Source organism: Hesperophylax consimilis, chromosome 8 (genome assembly GCF_061612785.1).
Source record: "Hesperophylax consimilis isolate HC1 chromosome 8, BYU_Hcon_1.0, whole genome shotgun sequence".
NCBI classification, from domain to species: domain Eukaryota; kingdom Metazoa; phylum Arthropoda; class Insecta; order Trichoptera; family Limnephilidae; genus Hesperophylax; species Hesperophylax consimilis.
Window position 1 is genome coordinate 16,302,213 of NC_142843.1, and position 12,226 is coordinate 16,314,438.

Here is a 12,226-nt window from a genome sequence, read left to right on the forward strand (position 1 = left end):
GCCTGAACATCCAATCTGAAATTGTTGAATTCTCCCGGAAACACGAATGGTTTACCCGTTCCTACAAATCAAAACCGACTTTTTAGGCAGTCTTGTTAACAGATTTATTTGAAAATTATGTTTACATGTATTAGGCGGGGAAGTGGGAGATCACTGAGTGGTCAAACAAAATCTGTAGTTATGAATGTGTCTAATTACCTGAAAAAGCAAATTGACAATAACCCCCATGATTTGCGAAATCTTCCCCAAGAGGTGGCGATAGCTGTCGGTTTGTCTGTTCAATCTGTTAAGCGTGTTATGACTGATTATAAAGATTGGTTGAAGACATCTGTAAGAAAGCCCCCTTATTCTAAGAAAAGGAAGTGGATATACAATAAAAAAATTCCTTTAAGTGACTTTGACAAAACTGCAATCCGCCAATGCATAGTTTATGATTTTCACAAAATAGGCACTGAAAATTTGAATGTGAGAAAGATTCGTGAAAAATTAGAAGATACCATTCAGTTTAAAGGCAATGATCAGTCACTCCGGCGCATTATAAGAAATCTGGGTTTTCGCTGGTGTAAACTAAAAAATAACCGCAGAATTTTAGTTGAAAAGCACAGCAATTGTTTCCAAAGAATTTCATATCTACGTAAGATGGCTTTTTATCGAGCTGAAGGGACACGGATTATATTCACTGATGAAAAATATCTACACTCCACCAACAACTCCCCACAAAGTTGGTGCAGTGGGCAGAATCTTAATATCATCGTAGCCGCAGGAGCCAAAGGCTTTATAAGGAGAACGCTGATGGTCTACAAGGCCAACCGACCATCTGGTGAATATCACCGACACCATTATGAGAGATGGTTAACTGATTCATTAATTCCCATTGTAAAACGCAGGTCAGTTATAGTTATACACAAAGTTACGAACCATGATAGAGTTTTATTTCGTGAACCAACAAAATACGCTAAAAAGAATTTCATGATAAATTGGTTGGAGTTGAAAGGCATAACTGTTTCTAAGAAAATTTTAAAACCGAAAATATACGAGATCGTTTTGGAGAACAAAACCGGTCATAAGGACCTTGCGATTGACCATTTGCTTAATTTTTGTGGGCTCACCGTTCTACACCTTCCGCCAAACCACGCAGACCTCAACCCAATAAACAAGTTCTGGCCAGCCATAAAGGGGCATATCACCAACAGTAATCTCGTTTTAAATATGCACAATGTTAAAGAATTGGTAGATGAAAGCATTTGCCAGATATCTCATCGAGAATGGAATAGAGTTTGTAGGAATTGTCAGCGATCCGAGGAAGAATATAAGTTAAATGAGATGATTATTGATAAAACTACGGATCAAATTATCACTCTAGGCCAAGGCAGTAAATCTGAAAGTGATTCTGAAGATCTTTGCAACTTTGCCATGTATTAATTATTGCGCTCAATTTAAATATTTCTAGAATATTAGAAAGCCAACTTCTGTCATAAATGCGAGAAAAAACGAGCCCTCTCTGTCGAGTCGGTTCGGAAGATAAGTAATCCCGTTATAGGTAGGGCTGGTTTTTTACCAAGCGGCAGGGCAGGTTATTATTACCTGATCACGTGCGATTGGAGAGTGTAATGTGTATTATCTATTAAACATTTTTTTACTAATAAAACTTTTGCACGTAATTAGGTTTCACAATGGGTTATTTTGTATCATACGATTTATACTGCTCTTCTATTAAAAGAATTTGCTTGTGATGGAAGAGGAGTGTACATTTGGAAAAAAATATCAGTTTAATAATATATTATGGGGCAAGCATAATTTTGTGAAATAGTATAACATTTAGTGAAAATTTATGTCCGAATTAAGGATAAAAAAAGTAGTAATAGTTCAGATGACATTGTAATCATAATCATGACTTGAAATTAAAAAGACGAAAATTTTTACGTATTTAGAAAGAATTTTTTTTACATCGCAGAGCTAAAAAAGAATACTATTTGGTTTATTTTCAACAATTTACCACACCAAATTAATATGATCATATTTAATCATTCTAGAAACTCATAATCTATGAGAAGTGCTGACTCTAGACGGAAGAGGAAGCGTAACACGGTTCAACACCGAAAAGTCAATTTATATTATAATAGTTTTAGAAATATCGTCAGTGTAAATCCAATACCATGGAAAAATATCTGTAAAAATATTTAGGAGGGACAAAAACTATCTAGGGATATACGCGCTCTTGCTTTCTTATGTACTGGGGATGGTTCATTTGTGGTATTGACTTTAACAGGGTGCAAGCATTGGTCAATTTCAAAATTTCGAAGCCCCAATCAATGCGGCTTGTGCTGTTTGACTGAAAGTATTGAACTTACATAGACGATATGTTTCTTATGGATGCAAACTGATGAAAACTATATCATGGGCCGGTTGTTTCACATACTTGGACAGTAACGGATTTGAAGAGGACTTTCACAGAACTTGAATACTAACATTGATAAATTTTTCAAATTTTGTGAAACAATCCGTCCTTACTGTTATTATTGATACCCATATCAATTTTTATGTGTAAACTTGGCTAGTATTTCATAATTACACTTTTTGTAGCTACTTCAAAACTGTTTTATATTGTTATTCTAATTTTATAATGCAAAAAACAAAATTGCTGAAGTTACCGTAAGTCAAAAGCAAATACCTACATCAGAATCACAAACTACGACTAAAACGTTGACAATACTTTATAATAATTGGACTTTGATATTTATTTCACTTGTTTTTAGACTTACACAGTACAAAAAATATAATACAAACCGAGAAACAGTGGCACGAATGAAGAGAATGGTAGGTATCTAGCTACAAATTAGCTATACCTGAATAAAGCAATAACAGATTGCACAAAAACATACATCAGTAATATGTATTATGATTTCTGAGCAAGATTTTGATGAAATACATGATTCATGCAATATCATAAGTTTTTCTAGTTACAGTGTAGTCCAGCCCTCATGAATGTCAGGCTGTATACGAAAGTAGTTACATATTATAAATCATTCTAATTTTTTAATCCAAAGCAAATTTTTTTCAATATAAAGTGTTATTATGTATTGTCAGATTGATATTAGTTCTTAACTAGGCAGATTGCTTGTTCAAAGGAATCAAATGCTTGTGAAAATGCCAAATGAATTATACTGTAAAAATATTATTGTTTTTATTAAAACTATCTACTAAGTTTTTACTAGGTACACAGTGAATATGTAGAAGGTATACAGTGAAACTCTCTTATATTATTTTCTGACAGATTCGGAAAAAAAACTTCTAATGTTATGAATAAAACCATTTTTAATTTCAGTCTTCAAGGAACCGTAAAAAGAAAACTTCTTATGCTAGAGCCTTATATGCTGGTTTCACTATAATCTATCTTCCTAGTGTAGGCTTTTATCTTTATATTAACTTCACTTAGAACCCTTTGGTTTCTCTGAGGACCTGTTTCATCGTTGGGGTGCTGTGCAAAGGGTTTACTAATATATACCTAAGATATGTAATTCTCAAACCAAATATTGATCATTTGCAATTTTTAATCAGACTAGATTTAAGTTTTAGTTGTATTTAGTAATTTACTAACAATAATGCAATATTTTAATTAATTATGATTTTTTATCATTACATATTTAATTTACGCATACCAAAAATTAAATTATGATAGAAAATTGAAATTCGAGTGTATTACTTACATTTATTTTGTTAAATTGTATCCTTCCTTACCTTCTGGAACAGCACAATTGAATATGTAAGACTTTCCGTATGTTTATATACTAATTAACAATTTCTGTAGCACAGCGGGAAGATCATTAATAATATTTATAGTTGGAGATTGGAGTTGAAATCCCATTTTGGTGCAAAGAAAGGCTTGCCTGATTTCATGTGCACAATTAAATTAACGTAATAGAATGGATGCTCTTAGCATCCTTAGCCTTATTGAGTTTTATCTGACAACCATATGAGTCCTACTGCATAGAGCTAGTAGAAAGAGTGGGCGATATATGAATACATATATATAACAGACCACCGAACATGTGGTCAATGAATGCCCGCTCCATTCATTCCCCGACTCCTACCTACTCTGACCCCCCACCATGCGAAAGAAGGAGAAGAACTGCATGAAGCCAGCGAAATATGTGAAGAGGAATGCTGGGGCCACCCAACTACCAACTACTAGATCTGATTACGAAATTTAGAGCAAGCAATGTTCCAAATATGAATGGTGTGTTCAACCAGAATAAATCAAGAGTATTTTCCACTCTGGAACCGAGCTAATATTATTCACGGTGTCCGGAAACTCGTAGAATGCGGAAAATGGGTGAATTTACATCACATTTGGAGTCAATTTTTGGATGACTTTTTTTTAATATTTATGCTTTCGTTTTCGTATAAATGGAGTTTAAAGAAACGAAAAAAAAAATGGTCGCTAGTGAGTTAATATCAGCTGTTTTATGTCTTTTAAAATGTGTCTAAGCATATACTTGGCTTGAAAAGTTTCTTAGTCCTTTAGTCACCGAAAAAAAGGTTTTAAAAAGTGGATTAATGTTCAGATCAAAAAATAAAAGTTTATTTGATTCTCTATGCGATGTAGATTCACCAGTTTCCCGCTTGTACTGCAAGTTTCCGGACACCGTGTATAGATTATATCTTTCAGAAATTTTCATGAATTTTCTTCATGATTTCTTTGAGATCTCAGTACGTCTTCTCTCTGAGGCCAGTGGGAATCTTAGGTGATGTTATTTAAAAATAAAGTTATGTATCATAATATATTATTAGTAAGCTTAGATGGGATTATTAACTTCTCTGTGCCAGTTGCCAAGAATGGCTGTGTTTATTTGTAATATCTGGTATCAGGGCCGGCCCTGAACCAAACGGCGCCTGGCGCAAGTAAAAATTTTGGCGCCCCTTGTCAGAACCCGTGGACGTTCACTGTAATCAATAATACTTGGATGATATTAACTTTTGGTGTTGCGCCATTTTTATGAAAAATAATCTCAAGGACGATGAGTTAGGACTGTTAGGTGTGAGGTATTAGTAGCCCTTTGGCAATTTGGCGCCCGGAGCGGACTGCTCCAATTGCACCCGCATAGAGCCAGCCCTGTCGAGCATCTTAGTGCAAAATGTTTGTTATCTACCTGGTCACACAAAATTATAATGATTTGAATTAATATATCATCATGTCTGATTTATAAAATCTCACAGGAATTATTATCTTGTTATGTGCGTCATGAATGAACTGTCAGTAAAGTCCCTCTTTTTTCCAGTTTTGTGACCATCCCTAACGATTTTAAGTTATTGGACTGCTATCATACATAAAGCTAATCTGTGAAAACTCTAAGGACGGGTTGTTTCGGAGGATTTGAACAATTCATCAAATTTCAATGTTGATTTCCGGGTTCTGTGAAAGTCCTATTCAAGTTCTGTTATTATATCAGCATAGGGTAGTTGCTTGACAGAACTGAAATAAAAACAGAACTTGAAAAAATCTTTCACAGAACCTGAAAATTAACTTTGAAATTTGAAGAATTGTTCAAATTCTCCGAAACAACCCGTCCTTAATGTGGTACTCGGTACCTACCTACGGGCCGCGAGGTGCGGGGAGCACTTCGGCGGTAGTCTGTATTTCCATTCGGTATTCTGTAGTCTCACAGTTAGCAAGCAATAAACGATCTCGGTAAATATTCAACCAGCCTTACGTATTATAACAATCCTGAACCCAAGTCCCCTTTAAGGTGAATCTACAGGATACTACAGTGGCGACGAGGATACTAAGTCATTATCAAAACAGTGGCGAAGTTTAAAAGAATTTACGCGGCAAACGTGTTGTTAAAATTCAAGAAATTCGGAGAGTATTCACGTAATGGCGGTGCTTTTTTAAATGTGACGGACGGGGAGTCTCGCTACATTAATAGAACAGGATCGTTGAATCTTTGTAAGATAAGATTGAAAATAATTCAGCGGGGAGCTGAATTACGAAACCAGAATCAAAAAAAAAATAGTTCCAGATAATCACGCGGGAGCGGAGTTATCGTGAAGAGGATAAATATTCAGCGGGGAGCTGTATATATATATATTTCAAACCATAAGAAGCCGGGGGCTGAACAACAGCAACACAGCTGGGAGCTGTATTGGAGCAAGGAGCAGCTGAGAGCGGATCCTTGGGAACTATCGGTCGAGAGCTAATCTTGGAGTACAGCCGAGGTTAAGAAGGAAGATCTGCAACAGGAGGGAGTAGATGACCAGAACCAGAGGTTAAGAAGGAAGATCTGCAACTGGAGGGAGTAGATGACCAGAACCAGAGCTACAATCATCATTAGACTTGAGTTAAGTCATTAGTTTAAGTTTTTTATTGATAATTTTTTTTTTAATAATATTGTTGTAATTTTGTTGTAAAATCATGGCTCAAATCAAACCATTAGAGACATTCAGTCACAAGTCAGATTGTTTCGGGGTGTTCAAAGCAAGATTGGAGAATTACTTCATATTATATGATGAGAAAATTTCTGCCGAAAAGAAACGAGCTATATTCTTGAACGCTTTGGAGGAGGAAACTTTTAAATTATTGATTGAGTTGGTTACTCCTAAAAAAATAAATGATGTCACAGTAGAAATTTTGTGTGAATTTTTGGGTAATTATTGTGAAAATGTTACTTCGTTGTTTGAAGAAAGATCAAAATTTTATAATGTAGTTAATGAATCAGGAGAATGTGTAAAAGAATTTGCGGCACGGTTAAAAAGTTTATCCATAAATTGTAAATTCGGTACTAGATTTGAAGATAATTTAAAAGATTTATTCATTTGTAAAGTAAGAAACCCTAAAATTAGAGAACGGTTATTCATTGAGGGCGAAAAAAATTCGTTTGAGAAATTAATTTCAATCGCAGCGTGTTTAGAGGCTTCTGAAGCAAATTTTAAAGATGAAAAAGTGTGTTATCAAGTAGCTAGTTCACGTTCAAGATCAAAAAGTCCGAAAAATAATCCATCAGTATCGAAACATCGAAGTGTTTATTTAAATTCGAGGCATAGTAGAAGTTCATCGCGCGATAGTAATAATTTTAAACCGAAATTGAAGCATCTAGATTCGGAACAGAAAAAGTGTTTTAATTGTAATAAATTCGGGCACTTTAAATCAGAGTGCAAGGTTGTGAATAATAAATTTTCGAAGTGTTTTAAATGCGGTCAAAAAGGTCACATTGCTAAATTTTGTAGAAATATTTCGTGCATTAAAAAAAAGATTTTTGTATCAAGTATTAATAAGAGGATTGAACCGTATGTAATTAAATTGAAAATAAATGATATTTCATTCGAGGCAATGATAGATTCAGGAGCGGGAATTAGTGCCATACCCGAACGTATCTATAAATTATATTTTAAACATGTTAATTTAATGCAATTTAATTTACACTTAGCGAGTTACGATAACAAGCCGCTAAAAGCGAGCGGTAAAATAAATTTATTGGTTTCATGTAATAATAATCAACAAAATTTTGAATTTGTGGTTATTGAAAATGGATCGGATTTAATTTTAGGTAGGGATTTTATGGAATTATTTGGGATTAGCATTAGTTTTTTGAATAATTGCACGGTAGTAAATAATTTTGGTGCTAATGAAGAAATCAATTTAGATGTCGATAAGTTGAAAACACAATTTGGTGACGTATTAACGAATAAATTAGGGAAATTTAATAAATATAGTGTTGAGCTGGAGTTAATAGAGGGATTTCAGTCAAAAATGTGCAATGCAAGGCAAATACCTTTAGCTATTAAAGATAAAGTCGAACATGAAATTAATAGACTAGTTTCAGAGGGAATATTACAATCAGTAGAAACGAGTAGATATGCATCTCCCATTGTTCCAATAATTAAGAAAGATGGATCAGTTAGGATCTGTGGAGATTATAAATTAACAGTTAATCCAGGTTTGGTTGTAAATAAATTTCCAGTACCCGTAATAACGGATTTATTGACACAAATCAGTGGAGCGGTAATGTTTTCTAAATTAGATTTAAAAATGGCATATTCACAATTACAGTTAAGTGAAGGTAGTAGAGATATAACTACCATAGCTACGCATATAGGTTTATATAGATATACTCGACTGGTGTATGGTTTGAATGCAGCACCAGGTATATTTATGCGGGTTATGTTTAATTCATTGCAAGGTTTAAACGGAACAATTATATTTTATGATGATATTTTGATTACGGGCAAATCAGTTGCGGAACATAATAAAAATTTAGTAGCAGTTTTGAATAGATTGAAACTTTGTGGTCTCACGGTAAATGAAGAAAAGTGTGAATTTTTCAAAACAAGTATTGAATACTTGGGGTATTTTATTTCGAAGGAAGGTTTTAGACCATTAGAAAGTAAAGTTAAAGCAATATTGGAGTCTAGTAGTCCATGTAATATTAACCAGTTAAGAAGTTTCTTAGGTTTAGTTAACTATTATAGAAATTTTATTCCGAATATATCTAGTTTGTTAGGACCTCTATATAAATTATTAAAAAAAGATTCAGAGTGGATTTGGTCAAAGGACTGTGAAAATGCAGTTTTGGAACTTAAAAAAGAAATTTCTTCGGATTGCGTATTAGTACATTTTGATTCACGTATACCAGTAAAATTAGTAACGGATGCATCCTTAGAGGGATTGGGTGCGACAATTTTACATACTTATTCAAATGGTAGTAGTAGACCTATAGCGTTTGCATCAAGGAAATTGACAGACACAGAGAGTAAATATAGTATTTTAGATTTAGAAGCAACAGCGATAGTGTTTGCATTAAAAAAATTCTTTGTATATTTATACGGTAGGAAATTCAAATTAGAATGCGACAATCAAGCGTTAGTACGAATTTTGTCAGAAAAGAAGGGCATTCCTGTATTGAGTGCTAATAGATTGCAACGTTACAGTTTAATTTTGGCGGGGTTTAACTATGAAATTGAATACGTAGCATCAGAAAAAAATTGTTCAGATTTTTTATCAAGATTACCAATAGAAGAGACAAATAAATCGGAGGATTTATATATTGAGAAGCTGAGTTCCATTAATTTTCAGGATATTGAAAAAGAGTTGTTATTTTATGTTAGTGATAACTCTCAGGTTCCATTAAATGTTGATAATTTAAAAGAAACCACTATTAAAGATGACGTATTATCATTGGTAAAACAATATTTAAGGCAGGGTTGGCCAAGGAAAATTCCAAAAGATAGTGAGTTATGGGCTTTTTGGAAAATTAGAGATGAGTTGTCTTTAGTAGAAGATTGTATTTTTTGGGGACATAAAGCCATCATTCCAAATTCTATGAGAGGGGATTTGTTAAATATGTTACATCGTTCACATTTAGGTATAGCTAAAACTAAAGGGTTAGCAAGAGGGTATTTCTGGTGGCCAAAAATGGGAAAAGATATAGAAAATTTAGTTAGATCATGTAAAGAGTGTCTGGAAAATCAGGCGAATCCACCAAAAACTCCTTTACAACATTGGCCGATTGAGGAAAAGCCGTGGACAAGAATTCATATTGATTTTTTTGGTCCGATGGCTAATACAAATTTTTTAATTATAGTAGATGCAAGTACCAAGTGGATAGAATGCATTAATTTAAAACAAGCTAATACGGATAATACTTTAAGGGAATTAAAGAGGATGTTTGCTCAATTTGGTACTGTAGAAACTATTGTATCGGATAACGGGTCTGTTTTCTGTTCAGAAGAATTTAAGCGTTTTTGTAAAGATAGAAAAATCCAGCACATCACTTCTCCTGTGAATCATCCGCAGAGTAATGGGTTAGCTGAAAACGGAGTTAAAACGTGTAAAAATTTTTTAAAAAAGATTTTACATAATGGGGGGTTACCGAGAGACGTCGATGATAGGTTAACAAAATTCCTAATTGATTATAGGAATACCCCAAATATCACGACTGGTGTAGAACCAGCGGTGGCTATGTTAGGACGACGATTAAGGTCCGTGTTTGATTTCATTTCTCCAGTGATTGCGGAAAGGAGGGGGGAGAGGTGTATGTCGGATAAAGTAAAGAGTAAAATATTAGTTAGTAGAGAAAATCAGAAAAAGAGTTATAAATCTAAGAAAAGAAATATGAATATATTTGTGGTGGGGAAAAAGGTGATGACTAAGGATTATAGAGGAAAAAAAGGTTGGGTGGTAGGTATCATTAAAAAAAGAATTGGATTTAATACCTACTTAATTTTCATAAAAGACTCAGGGCAAATCTGGAAAAGACATGAGGATCAACTGACACCAATGAGTGTAAGGTGGAATCCCAAAGAGCGTAAAAAAGTATATAGTGACGATCTAGGCTCTGATATGAGAGTATCAGACCTAGACCTTTTCCATTATTTTCGGAAAGGGGCTAATGGGTCTTCTCCTCTGTTTCAGGAACCACCGGGGCAGTCTCCTTGGACTGGAAGGCTGCGGCATAGAAAAAACTAATGTGTAACAACCTTTATTATAATTTTGCTATATATGATAACTCTATAAATATGTTGTAAACAGGCTCAGGTAAGATGTAAACCTGGTAGGAGTTCTCCTCTTAAGTGGGGGAGAATGTGGTACTCGGTACCTACCTACGGGCCGCGAGGTGCGGGGAGCACTTCGGCGGTAGTCTGTATTTCCATTCGGTATTCTGTAGTCTCACAGTTAGCAAGCAATAAACGATCTCGGTAAATATTCAACCAGCCTTACGTATTATAACAATCCTGAACCCAAGTCCCCTTTAAGGTGAATCTACAGGATACTACACTTAATGTCCTAATTAACCTCTCTAATTACTCACCTAAATATTTATGCAGATAGTTCTATGTGCATAGTAGCTGTGCAAAATAACCTAAATGGTTTTACCATTTCAACGCGGAACTTTGTCATTTCAACCATCCCAAAATGCGGTGATTTTAGATAATGGCTTATTTTTAGTGAGTTTGATGATCACTTGTGATTCAGCCTGACAGGGTATGTAATGCATAGAGCATATATGATTGAGACACAGTGAGAAGATTAACGGTGCAATGTTGCCTATATTGTTTTATTTTCACTCAAAAAATCTAACTTTCACTCGAAAGCAAAGGTCTAGTTGGGAAAGTGATGCATTTATAAAAATTCTGTGTTCTGTAGGGAGATATTAGACTTAAATATTCAATTAATTATCTATGTTATGTATCGTCAAATACTGCATTAAAGTTTCTTTACCACTGCACTAGGTAAAGATGCTTACCTGTTATTGTACAATAGCGCAGACCCATGCAAATCATGAAATTAAAAATTAAAAATAAACATGAATTTAAAAAAAATTGCCACATCCGAGAATCGAACCCCGGTCAACTGCTTGGAAGGTAACTATGCTCATAATTACACCACCAACTATTTTAATAACGGCGGCATAAATTTGTAAAAAGTATTGAAAATATAAGTCCAGGCGTACACAAGCAACTTTAGTTCCGGGCAATAGTTGCATTGCTGCATCAAAATCAAATACGAAATAATATGGAGGTGCGCACATGTAGCGACTTGACACTGGGGAGACTTTTAAAATTTATATAGATATTGAAATACTGTCGCCGCAACTAAAGTTGCTCCTGTGCGCCTGGACATAGAATTATGTATGTATTTTTGAATGTTATGATTTTATTATTTAATATTCCATCCGAAATGTTTAATGCAAACGACCAAATATACTATAGATTTATTAGTATTTTATTGTAAGTACTAGCCATTTTCTTTAGAGATTCAAAGTAATCATCTTGTTTTATTGTCCTTAGTTGTATTGTAAACTTTATCTCAGTCTTATCATTAAATGTCACTAAAGTTATCAGCCTGTCCCCTCGTTATCTCCATAAGTTCGAGGCAAATGGTGTTTGTTTTACATTCAATGCACAATACTGTAAAGTGTGTTTATGAATAAAACTTTATTACATTGAAAAAACTTGTTTTCTTGAAGCATTTGCTTTAGCCAAAGAACAGAACTATCAATGACTACATAATAACAAAAGTGTTCTCAAAATTTATAATATTTAACTAAAATATTATTAAAATAGAAAATAAAACATTTTTTAACTTATTTCCACTTGTTTATTTTACCAGTTACCGGTTTCGTCCTATTATGGACATCTTCAGGCTGGCAATTGAAATTCTTTTGTTACAGAATTTATACAAAATTAGGTACACAATGTCAATTTTGTATAAATTCTGTAACAAAAGAAT